Here is a 12,342-nt window from a genome sequence, read left to right on the forward strand (position 1 = left end):
GAGGATCACTGCCACTGATCCTCCTGAATCCAAAATGCTCCTGGCTTCTTCCACGACTGCCAGAAGGGCGGTATCAGTGCCTTATTGGGGCTTGGGCGATATTCCTAGTATACTCCATTATTTAAAAATGATAACCTCCCAGAATTTTTTTTAGCAATAGCTGCATGGATAGGTGGATACAGGCTGGGATTGTACAGCTTGGCTGCTTCTATACCTCGACTGGGCTGAAGACATTTGAGGAATTACGTATTGATTATGATCTCAGCCATGGGGACTTTTTTAAATTCTTACAGTTGAAAGATTTTCTGACAATGAAAGGGGGGTAGGATAAAATTTCAATCAACTCAAATTATAGAGAACCTGCGTAAAAAATCTATCCTAACCATCGGGGAGATATACAAGCTTATGAACTCTCAATTTCCGGATGATATGGAGAAACAGATGGGCAATTGGCTGGCTAAACTTGAAGTATTGCCCCAAACCCCCACCGATCCTATGAACTATCACAGGCTTGCTTAATGTCGATAAAAAGACAGGCCCAATTTTATAAAACCTTTTTCTATCTGTATTGCACTCCGAGTAAAATAGCAAAATGGTGGACCGGAAAGGGAACAACATGTCGACGTTGCACACTGTTTGAGGCTGATATCGTGCATATGTTCGCTTTATGTAATGCATTATCAAAGTTGATCTTAGAAATATCTGGCTTTTTATCAGAAATATTTAAAACAGGAGTAATTATCACAACTGAGGAAATACTGTTGGGTATAGCAAATGCTAGGCGGCCGTAACATATGCAAGTGCTAATTTCTGTGGCAATGGCTGTCTTAAGGTTATGCATTGCCTCAGCCAGGCTAGATCCGAACCCAACGGTGTTCCAGCAATGGAGAGCCCGCTTCTTGGCAACATGCAGCCTAGAGGTGGCCATATATAAATGAAAAGGGCGTAATAAACGCAAAAGAGGTATGATGATTTGGGACCCACTGTTGCAGTGGATACAAAGCCACACTGAGGACGGACAGATGTTTTTGTTTAGACCTTTTGTACAAGGAGGAATACTAGCCTAGAAATAAATATTTATTACAAGATTGGACTGTATTGTATATATTATTAACTACTCTGCACCGCTGAATTTTATGCTTTAATTTGATTAATTCTGTATGTAAAATTGTGTCTTTGTTCGGGAACGGGTAAAGTCTGCAAAGGGTGTGGGGTGAGTGTAGGGATGGGGGGTTGTCTATGATAAAAAAATCTAATAAAGATATTTAAAAACAATTTTTATTGGTTATCTTTGTCACCAGTCACCAGGATAGAATAACTGTGTCCTTGATTATCTGTCTGTGCCCTGCACATTGAGAACACTAGTCCATTTCTGTTCATTTACATGTCTTGGAACAATTAATATTTTGCAAATGAGTTCTGTAGCATATATCTGTTACTTTTAAGTTCTACTTTTTAGTCCAGTGTGTAGAATGTATCTTCATATGCTGATACTTCCAAATCAACTGTTGTATATCGTAGAGCCTGATAACATTAGGAATTAAAATGTTATTTATTTTGTTTACACTGAATGTCTCCACATTTTTAGGAGACTGACTGGTCCTTCTGACCATTGCAATTGCCCCAGCTGCACTGAAAACCTACTCAAGGGATATGCTGGCTACAGAGCCCACCAAAAAACAGCCTCCTGAGATCTGACAGCTGTTTACTAGAGGGTTAACTATGCTCTTGTTGCATTTCCTATTCAATATGAAAGCTTGTTTTCTTCTCGAGCAGCAAAGGCGTCTGTTTACATGTTGCACAACACTGAATTTCATGGAAGAGGTGTGGCACTGGGAACACGTTCAGAAATTCCCTTATCTGGCTAGACGAGGAGCTGCAATCTCTAAACACTGTCAGAAACTCAATGGCAGTGAGCAAGATTCTTAGGACTTACTGTTAGTGAGTATTTTTCCTCCCTTAAACTTTCTTTGTACTTTTGAATTTGAAACATTACTGTGTAAGACAATGTTTTTAAACATGCGACATTGTTAGTTTCCGTGGGTGAGGCGGGCTAGAATCTATTGAGATTGTGAGGCTTTTAAAACAATGCTTACATTGTTCATTTTCCTAATGATGAAATGTTGTATTTTGCGTTCCTACTGATGATTAAGGATCAGATTTAATGACATTTTGGCTCGTGGATGTGGCACTTTATTTGGCGGATCCACAACGCAAAATGTTATTTGTGATTTATAAAGCCACGCGAATCAAATTTGCTTGGCTTTGCGTGGGATTTTTTCCTAAAAAATAATGCAAGGCAGCACAAAGCTGATGGTGCTTAAAGCGCTTACACCACATGCATCCAGCCAAGCATGAGATCTATTTGTGGTGGATATAGATAACAGCCCAATTTACCTCACAATTAGGGGAAGAGAGTTAAGGATTCAATCATAAGATGGTTGTAGACAATTAGAGAAATACTTAACGAGAAAGACAGACCCATCAGTCACTTTGATGGGCATGGGAAAGGCAGCCGTTACGTTTTCACAATTCATACAATGTTTAGTGACCAACAGACAGCCAAGTAAGTTACCTAGGCTGAAATGTAAATTAGTGAGTACACACAGTTCAAACTATTTAGAATAGGTAAGGTTGATACTGTATCAAATGGTACAAATGCATTCTGCTATTGTCCGTCTTGGGAGCAGGGCTAAACCATAAAGCAGGAGCACTAAGACTACGGACGGTCCTAGCAGAAAAGAAAACCTATTCAATGAGAAAAAAGGGCAATATTTGAGAGTCAAGTTAAAAGTGGTTCACAATGTCTCAGAATGAGGAACATAATCTAAAGCAAGTAACGAAGTGCGTATCTAGTACCACTCCTAGGCATAGGAGGCTTGAGGGCATCTTTTTATTTTAGCAAATGGCAGAGCCTATTGCAGACTATATTATTTGTTTATTTTTTATTGAGCAGAGCAAAATAAGCATAACAAAAACAGTTGTCAACAGGAAGTTTAACTATCACTTTTCGAGAAAAAAACTGTTTATTATACATAGAAAACCAGCATTGATTAGATTAAATAAAAAAAAGCATGTTGCGACAGTAATCTGGCTATATCCTCAACTGTTTATTAATGTGCAAATCTTGATTAATAAAGTGCTAGAGTGCTAAAGTGGTACAGTACCCAGAAAGATCTATAATCGACTGATCCAAAACCTGAACGTTTTACTTAAAACCACCATTGATTAAATACTTGTAAATAGCAAAAAAGTATTTTGCAACAGTTATCCAACTACAACCTTAATTTTTGAGCTATGCTTAAGTCAATATCATGACTATTTGCCCATTGCAGACTTAGATACAAAGTCTGTGGATGATATTAAGGTTGCATTGGTTATCTTTGTCACAATTCACCAGGATAGAATAACTGTGCCCTTGATTATCTGTCTGTGCCTTGGACATTGAGAACACTAGTGCTTTTCTGTTCAGTTACATCTCTAGGAACACAGAATATAATAATAAAATGAGTTCTATAGTCTGTTACTTTTAAGTTCTACTTTTTAGTCCAGTGTGTAGAATTTATCTTCATATGCTGAAACTTCCAAATCAACTGTTGTACCTCGTAGAGCCTGATGACATTAGGAATGAACTGGTTATTCATTTTGTTTACTCTGAATTTCTCCACATTTTTAGGAGACTGACTTGTCCTTCTGACCATTGCAATTGCCCCAGCTGCACTGAAAACCTACTCAAGCGATATGCTGGCTACAAGGCCCACCCAAAAATTAATTACCAGTCTCCACTGTCAATTCTACCTACGCCATAGGATCAAATGGTCTTAATCTACTGGGAATATTGTTTGGCCATCCAAGTACTCCTGTGACAGTTGATCTACTGTGATTGCTGACATTTGCTGTTCCTGGGTTCTCTGCAAGTGTTTGCTTGACCTAAGTACTGGTAGTGCTCAAAACCAATCCACAATATATGATGTATCTAGTGATGTGTCTGTTGTGGGTTTTGTCACTGAAGATGCGACTTGAAGTGGTAATTATTTTTCCAGTGGAAGGCGCTGCTGCTAGAGACAACGATTCAGAAAAGGGGGTGGTGATGAACAGAGTGTCTGAATTAAGCAGACCACTCTTACCCAGTCCAAAGATCAGGGCTTGATCCATCACCGTTTTTTAGCTCACTGCACCATCCCAGCTCAGAACTTGGCTATATGCAAATTAGTCTGACCCTGGCCCAGTGCATCATGGGAACAGGGCAGACCAAACTACCAAGCCAATTCTTATACTGGGAAGGAAACAAGCTACCGGGGACCGGTTTCTGGCATTCCAGCCGTCTTCGGCCCGGCTTGCTTGAATCCTGATGGTGCAATGAGCTAGGGACTCACATCTGAGTATACCCTTCCACGGTTATGGTGGACAAAAATGATTCAGAAAAGGGGGTGGTGATGAAAAGAGTGTCTGAATTAAGCAGACCACTCTTACCCAGTCCAAAGATCAGGGCTTGATCCATCACCGTTTTTTAGCTCACTGCACCATCCCAGCTCAGAACTTGGCTATATGCAAATTAGTCTGACCCTGGCCCAGTGCATCATGGGAGCAGGGCAGACCAAACTACCAAGCCAATTCTTATACTGGGAAGGAAACAAGCTACCGGGGACCGGTTTCTGGCATTCCAGCCGTCTTCGGCCCGGCTTGCTTGAATCCTGATGGTGCAATGAGCTAGGGACTCACATCTGAGTATACCCTTCCACGCTTATGGTGGACAAAAATGATTCAGAAAAGGGGGTGGTGATGAACAGAGTGTCTGAATCAAGCAGACCACTCTTACCCAGTCCAAAGATCAGGGCTTGATCCATCACCGTTTTTTAGCTCACTGCACCATCCCAGCTCAGAACTTGGCTATATGCAAATTAGTCTGACCCTGGCCCAGTGCATCATGGGAACAGGGCAGACCAAACTACCAAGCCAATTCTTATACTGGGAAGGAAACGAGCTACCGGGGACCGGTTTCTGGCATTCCAGCCGTCTTCGGCCCGGCTTGCTTGAATCCTGATGGTGCAATGAGCTAGGGACTCACATCTGAGTATACCCTTCCACGCTTATGGTGGACAAAAATGATTCAGAAAAGGGGGTGGTGATGAACAGAGTGTCTGAATTAAGCAGACCACTCTTACCCAGTCCAAAGATCAGGGCTTGATCCATCACCGTTTTTTAGCTCACTGCACCATCCCAGCTCAGAACTTGGCTATATGCAAATTAGTCTGACCCTGGCCCAGTGCATCATGGGAACAGGGCAGACCAAACTACCAAGCCAATTCTTATACTGGGAAGGAAACAAGCTACCGGGGACCGGTTTCTGGCATTCCAGCCGTCTTCGGCCCGGCTTGCTTGAATCCTGATGGTGCAATGAGCTAGGGACTCACATCTGAATATACCCTTCCACGATTATGGTGGACAAAAATGATTCAGAAAAGGGGTTGGTGATGAACAGAGTGTCTGAATTAAGCAGACCACTCTTACCCAGTCCAAAGATCAGGGCTTGATCCATCACCGTTTTTTAGCTCACTGCACCATCCCAGCTCAGAACTTGGCTATATGCAAATCAGTCTGTCCCTGGCCCAGTGCATCATGGGAACAGGGCAGACTAAACTACCAAGCCAATTCTTCACCAGAAAGGAGACAAGCTACCGGGGACCGGTTTCTGGCATTCCAGCCGTCTTCGGCCCGGCTTGCTTGAATCCTGATGGTGCAGTGAGAAAAGGACTCATGTCTGAGTATACCCTGCCACACCTATAGTGGCCAAAAACGATTCAGAAAAGGGGGTGGTGATGAACAGAGTGTCTGAATTAAGCAGACCACTCTTACCCAGTCCAAAGATCAGGGCTTGATCCATCACCGTTATTTATCTCACTGCACCATCCCAGCTCAGAACCTGGCTATATGCAAATCAGTCTGTCCCTGGCCCAGTGCATCATGGGAACAGGGCAGACTAAACTACCAAGCCAATTCTTCACCAGAAAGGAGACAAGCTACCGGGGACAGGTTTCTGGCATTTCAGCCGTCTTCGGCCCGGCTTGCTTGAATCCTGATGGTGCAGTGAGAAAGGGACTCATGTCTGAGTATACCCTGCCACACCTATAGTGGCCAAAAACGATTCAGAAAAGTGGGTGGTGATGAACAGAGTGTCTGAATTAAGCAGACCACTCTTACCCAGTCCAAAGATCAGGGCTTGATCCATCACCGTTATTTATCTCACTGCACCATCCCAGCTCAGAACCTGGCTATATGCAAATCAGTCTGTCCCTGGCCCAGTGCATCATGGGAACAGGGCAGACTAAACTACCAAGCCAATTCTTCACCAGAAAGGAGACCAGCTACCGGGGACCGGTTTCTGGCATTTCAGCCGTCCCCGGTAGCTTGTCTCCTTTCTGGTGAAGAATTGGCTTGGTAGTTTAGTCTGCCCTGTTCCCATGATGCACTGGGCCAGGGACAGACTGATTTGCATATAGCCAGGTTCTGAGCTGGGATGGTGCAGTGAAATAAATAACGGTGATGGATCAAGCCCTGATCTTTGGACTGGGTAAGAGTGGTCTGCTTAATTCAGACACTCTGTTCATCACCACCCCCTTTTCTGAATCGTTTTGGCCACTATAGGTGTGGCAGGGTATACTCAGACATGAGTCCCTTTCTCACGGCACCATCAGGATTCAAGCAAGCCGGGCCGAAGACGGCTGAAATGCCAGAAACCGGTCCCCGGTAGCTTGTCTCCTTTCTGGTGAAGAATTGGCTTGGTAGTTTAGTCTGCCCTGTTCCCATGATGCACTGGGCCAGGGACAGACTGATTTGCATATAGCCAGGTTCTGAGCTGGGATGGTGCAGTGAGATAAATAACGGTGATGGATCAAGCCCTGATCTTTGGACTGGGTAAGAGTGGTCTGCTTAATTCAGACACTCTGTTCATCACCACCCCCTTTTCTGAATCGTTTTTGGCCACTATAGGTGTGGCAGGGTATACTCAGACATGAGTCCTTTTCTCACTGCACCATCAGGATTCAAGCAAGCCGGGCCGAAGACGGCTGAAATGCCAGAAACCGGTCCCCGGTAGCTTGTCTCCTTTCTGGTGAAGAATTGGCTTGGTAGTTTAGTCTGCCCTGTTCCCATTATGCACTGGGCCAGGGACAGACTGATTTGCATATAGCCAGGTTCTGAGCTGGGATGGTGCAGTGAGATAAATAACAGTGATGGATCCAGCCCTGATCTTTGGACTGGGTAAGAGTGGTCTGCTTAATTCAGACACTCTGTTCATCACCACCCCCTTTTCTGAATCGTTTTTGGCCACTGTAGGTGTGGCAGGGTATACTCAGACATGAGTCCCTTTCTCACTGCACCATCAGGATTCAAGCAAGCCGGGCCGAAGACGGCTGAAATGCCAGAAACCGGTCCCCGGTAGCTTGTCTCCTTTCTGGTGAAGAATTGGCTTGGTAGTTTAGTCTGCCCTGTTCCCATGATGCACTGGGCCAGGGACAGACTGATTTGCATATAGCCAGGTTCTGAGCTGGGATGGTGCAGTGAGATAAATAAAGGTGATGGATCAAGCCCTGATCTTTGGACTGGGTAAGAGTGGTCTGCTTAATTCAGACACTCTGTTCATCACCACCCCCTTTTCTGAATCGTTTTTGGCCACTATAGGTGTGGCAGGGTATACTCAGACATGAGTCCCTTTCTCACTGCACCATCAGGATTCAAGCAAGCCGGGCCGAAGACGGCTGAAATGCCAGAAACCGGTCCCCGGTAGCTTGTCTCTTTTCTGGTGAAGAATTGGCTTGGTAGTTTAGTCTGCCCTGTTCCCATGATGCACTGGGCCAGGGACAGACTGATTTGCATATAGCCAGGTTCTGAGCTGGGATGGTGCAGTGAGATAAATAATGGTGATGGATCAAGCCCTGATCTTTGGACTGGGTAAGAGTGGTCTGCTTAATTCAGACACTCTGTTCATCACCACCCCCTTTTCTGAATTGTTTTTGGCCACTATAGGTGTGGCAGGGTATACTCAGACATGAGTCCCTTTCTCACTGCACCATCAGGATTCAAGCAAGCCGGGCTGAAGACGGCTGAAATGCCAGAAACCTGTCCCTGGTAGCTTGTCTCCTTTCTGGTGAGGAATTGGCTTGGTAGTTTAGTCTGCCCTGTTCCCATGATGCACTGGGCCAGGGACAGACTGATTTGCATATAGCCAGGTTCTGAGCTGGGATGGTGCAGTGAGATAAATAACGGTGATGGATCAAGCCCTGATCTTTGGACTGGGTAAGAGTGGTCTTCTTAATTCAGACACTCTGTTCATCACCACCCCCTTTTCTGAATCGCTGCTAGAGACAACACCATGGTCTACTCTCAAAGTTACAATTGTTCATCTACAAGTTTAACTTCTTTTTTCTCAATCTAAGTCTAATACATTTAGACATTCAACACTGAAAAACAAATGAAAGTAGACAGCCCATATTTGTACCTTGTATCCTTTATAGTGGTACAGGTGTATTCTTCGAAGACCCAAAGATAACACTATAACCTGGTATTTGTATCCAGAAAAAGGATTAAGCTGTTGACCAAACCAGATGCTTCTTCATTAACATAAGTAAATATTTCTTCAACCTTATGTTAATAGGCCTGCAGCAAATACAACAATGGAATGGCTTGACTCGTGATTGATACAATCTACCTTGCTGACGTCCCCATTCTAAATCTCAAAGGGTTTATACATTTTGATTGTGCACTCTCTGGGCTTCATTCATTAACATCCATTAACATGGCTTTGGCAATGGAATTGTCTCCCCTTTGTAGCAAATCATTTAAAGACAGACCTGTAGTGCTCAAACATGTAAATTGTAGTTTCAATGAATCAGAGCCTCCTGTGTGAGGTATTTTACAGGGATATTACCAGCATGCTGAAGATCCTTAGGCATTACCTTGCTTTAATGAAAGGGTTAAATGTGTGCAAGTCTTGTGACAGGTGATCAGTATTATGTGGGCTTTTTTGTTTTGTTTTAGGAAGTCCTGCACATTCAGGTAGCGCAACTGATAATCAGAGCACTCTAAAGTGTTCTTTATCAGTCATGGTTTTGACAATGTTAATGTAGGAGCCTAGTCCCGGACAGGAGCCTACCCGGACTAGGCTCCTAGTCCAGGAGCCTAGTCCCGACAGCTCGACGACTTCGGAGGGCTGGAAGAGGTCCCCCGCTACACGGCGGAGGAGGGCACTGGACATCGAATGCTGTCTTATGTAAAGCGCTTTGATAACCTAATCGGTTCAAGATCCTGAAATGTGCAACGTAACTGATTCTATGTAAACTGCTGTGATAACATGTAACGGAACTGGTGCTATGTAAAGTGCTCTGATAACCTAATCGGTTCAAGTTCGCGCTATAGAAAACTCTAAAAATAAATAAATAAAAATAAAGTAGCAATGAATCTGATCCTGAAACCCCTATGTTGAAGACATTCATAGACTTTGGTATCAAATTCTTCTAGTTTGTTGGCGGGCATGTGCACTTGCTCCATGGAGAAAATTGCAATTGTTGCATGCTATAGAATGCCTTTAAATGAGAGAGTACAGGTGGCACCGAGAGAAAGGCTCCCCTTGTCTTCCTTGAAGGAGACCCAATGTGTAGTGGTGCACATGTAATCTGTAGCTTGGGGACCGGTCAACATGTTTGTAGTGAGAAGGTTGCAGTATGCAAAACTGATGTTCATCGCCTTCACAACCAATAGCAGCACTTTATGGTGCAGCTTTGGCACAGTGATAGTTAAAAAATAGGCCTGATTTGTAATCTTTCATTTCTAACAAAGGGAAACAAAATATTTCAGAAACCCCTTTTCTTCCACCAAAGAAAAGGGGAGAATGTCAATTGCCCACATGTTTGCCAGATCCCCATTGTATGGATGAACCAGGGTAAAGGTTTGATGGTTTGGTGTATCCCTGCTGAATATAGCCGTTCTTGTGCTTTATTTTTGTGTTGAAGCTGCCAATAAAAACAATTCCATATTAAGTGACTTGAAGCAATGTATTGAATACAATATTCCTCCCTCCCTGTGCAATATAGTGGCTGCTGCTAACTAGATTAAGTACAGCAGGGCTGTTGGCCCCATAAGATAGGATGTTAGTTTTCATATGGACCAGTTACCCCCAGAACTAAGCTGTCCACCAAGCCTCCCACAATGCATTTGTTTGCATCAAACTCTGCGGTCTGCAGTGTATTCTTAATTCAGCCTAAGCATAAAGAAGTCCTAAACTGGGAAGGAGAACTCCGATATAAATCCAAAGCTAGACTAACTTGTGATGGAACTAGTGCACTTTGCTTTTGCTCTAATTTGACTGTGCTGAGACAACAGTGAATGTTGCTGGAGCTTGTTTTGAGGATTTTGTAAAGATGGAAGCAGGTGGTAGTGGTACAAAACTATACTGAATAAAGGTAACTTGCAGTTTAACAGTGCCACTCTTGCCATGACCAAAAGACTAGATCAGGTTTGTCACTGTCAGCTTTGGTTTCTGAAAACTTCCTTTTGCCTTGTCTTCCAAGGCAGGGCTTGGCAATCCTCTTCCTGTCTCTTTCATCTGAATGGGTGCCTGGGGAAGATGGTACAGTTGCCTTTTGTTTCTTGGGAGGAGGAGATGGTGAAGACAATGCATCCAATGTAAGATTAGGCACAGTATCCTGCCATGCTGCAAGCCCGGCTTCCTGCATTCTTCCAGCCTCAGGAGATCAGGTGTTGCAGAAGTGTGTTCCTGTATAGTTGCTGGGAAGATTTGATTTGCTGTGACATTTTCATTTCATACTTACTGGGATCCGCCATTACTCAGCCACTGTAGCCCCAAGAAAATATGTTTTTCTTTTGGTTATGGTTGTACAGTCGTTGACCCAGTTATTATCCCAATGTCTTCCCACCTAAAAGAGGCTTGCCACAAGTACATTGCAATGCACACTTTAACAGAAAAAGGAAGAGAGTTTGATGCCAGTGTTATTTTCAGCATTAGCGACAAACTTCTCTGCACTGGCTTGTTTTTTCTGTCATCATGTTCACTTCCTAGGTAGGCAATAAAAAATAAGAAGGAAAACACTCAGAAATACTAGTCACATGACATCTAACAAAATACTCATATAAATTATTTGTTAGAATTGGCTCTAGTTACACAAAAATCAATGAATAGCTATATAAAATATTAAAAAATGTTTTTCAATATCGAACAAGCTGTGGTACTGACAGTTGATACAATGAGTCTGTCATAATAACATAACATGTACATTGGTAAAGTGCACGTATCACCCGAAGGTCTCAAGGTGCTGAATAACAGGTGTATATTGTTACCCAACTCAATGGTACTCATTTTATCGACCTCAGTTGGATGAAAGGCTGAGTGGACCCGCCGGGATTAGAACCTGTGACCATAAGGTCGAACACAGGCCCCTACAGTGGATGCATTTGTCCACTGCGCCACCAGTCCCGGCTCATATATACTGCCATACTGCCTTTTAAACACCCACACAGAGGTCTAAGTGAAGGAAAAAGAGATAATAAACGTTGGACACCCTTCCAGGGCCCAGAGTACTCAAATGAGAGCAAAGGGGAGGCTGGCCAAAATCCATTCAATTAGTTAAAAATAATAGCAAGGGTATAGCAAGCACCATCAGGATGGCACGAAATGTAAAGAAAGTCTAAAAAGAAAAGCTTTAACATGCGATAATCCACTATTGTCCATGAGCCCCCTATAAGAGTGGAAGAGGTTGGCAAAAATGTTTTAAAATGATAACTATGGACGATACATACTACAAACCGATCTCAAGCACAATATCAGGAAATTTATTTAAGAAAAACAAACCAAAAATATCCGTTGGGGGCAAATGGCTAGACATATGCAAGGTTCTCAGCAGAAGTTTTTTTAAAGTATCAGAAAATTGTTAATAATCAACCATCAGACATATCAAGCAATCAATCAATTAGGGGTTTATAAACGCACTACTCACCCTTGAGTGTCTCAAGGCGCTGGGGGGGGGGGGGACAGCGGCTCTAGATCAGTCGAAGAGCCATGTCTTAAGGTCCTTCCTGACCGTGTGCAGGGTTGGGGAGCGTCTGATGTGCAATGGAAGCTCATTCCAGGGGTTTTCGGCAATGTAGGAGAAAACTCTTCCACCGGTTCTGTTTTGTTTAGATGCGGGGGACCTCTGCTAGGGCGAGGTCGGCGAAGCGGAGGTTTCTCATGGGTACGTGGAAGGATACTCTCTTGTTGAGGTATTTGGGTCCGATCTTGTTGAGGGATTTGTAGGCGTGGGTGAGGAGCTTCAAGTTGACCCTCTTCTC

The 12,342-nt window shown here is 43.5% G+C and overlaps 1 protein-coding gene across 2 annotated transcripts in view; it reads left to right on the forward strand.

The window, feature by feature from the left end:
* The first annotated feature begins 1,844 nt into the window (after window positions 1–1,844).
* The window catches only part of LOC147727221 (cytochrome P450 1A4-like), a 254,243-nt gene continuing 243,745 nt past the window's right edge, over window positions 1,845–12,342 (forward strand). Inside the window, exon 1 of one of the 2 annotated variants that reach the window (XM_086961270.1) lies at window positions 1,845–1,941. The gene's annotated coding sequence lies outside the window, so the exon portion shown is untranslated. The remainder of the gene's footprint in view (window positions 1,942–12,342) is intronic. The other variant, XM_086961271.1, reaches the window with a different exon arrangement.

This window comes from Lissotriton vulgaris, chromosome 3_1 (assembly GCF_964263255.1).
Source record: "Lissotriton vulgaris chromosome 3_1, aLisVul1.2, whole genome shotgun sequence".
In the NCBI taxonomy this organism is placed as follows: Eukaryota; Metazoa; Chordata; class Amphibia; order Caudata; family Salamandridae; genus Lissotriton; species Lissotriton vulgaris.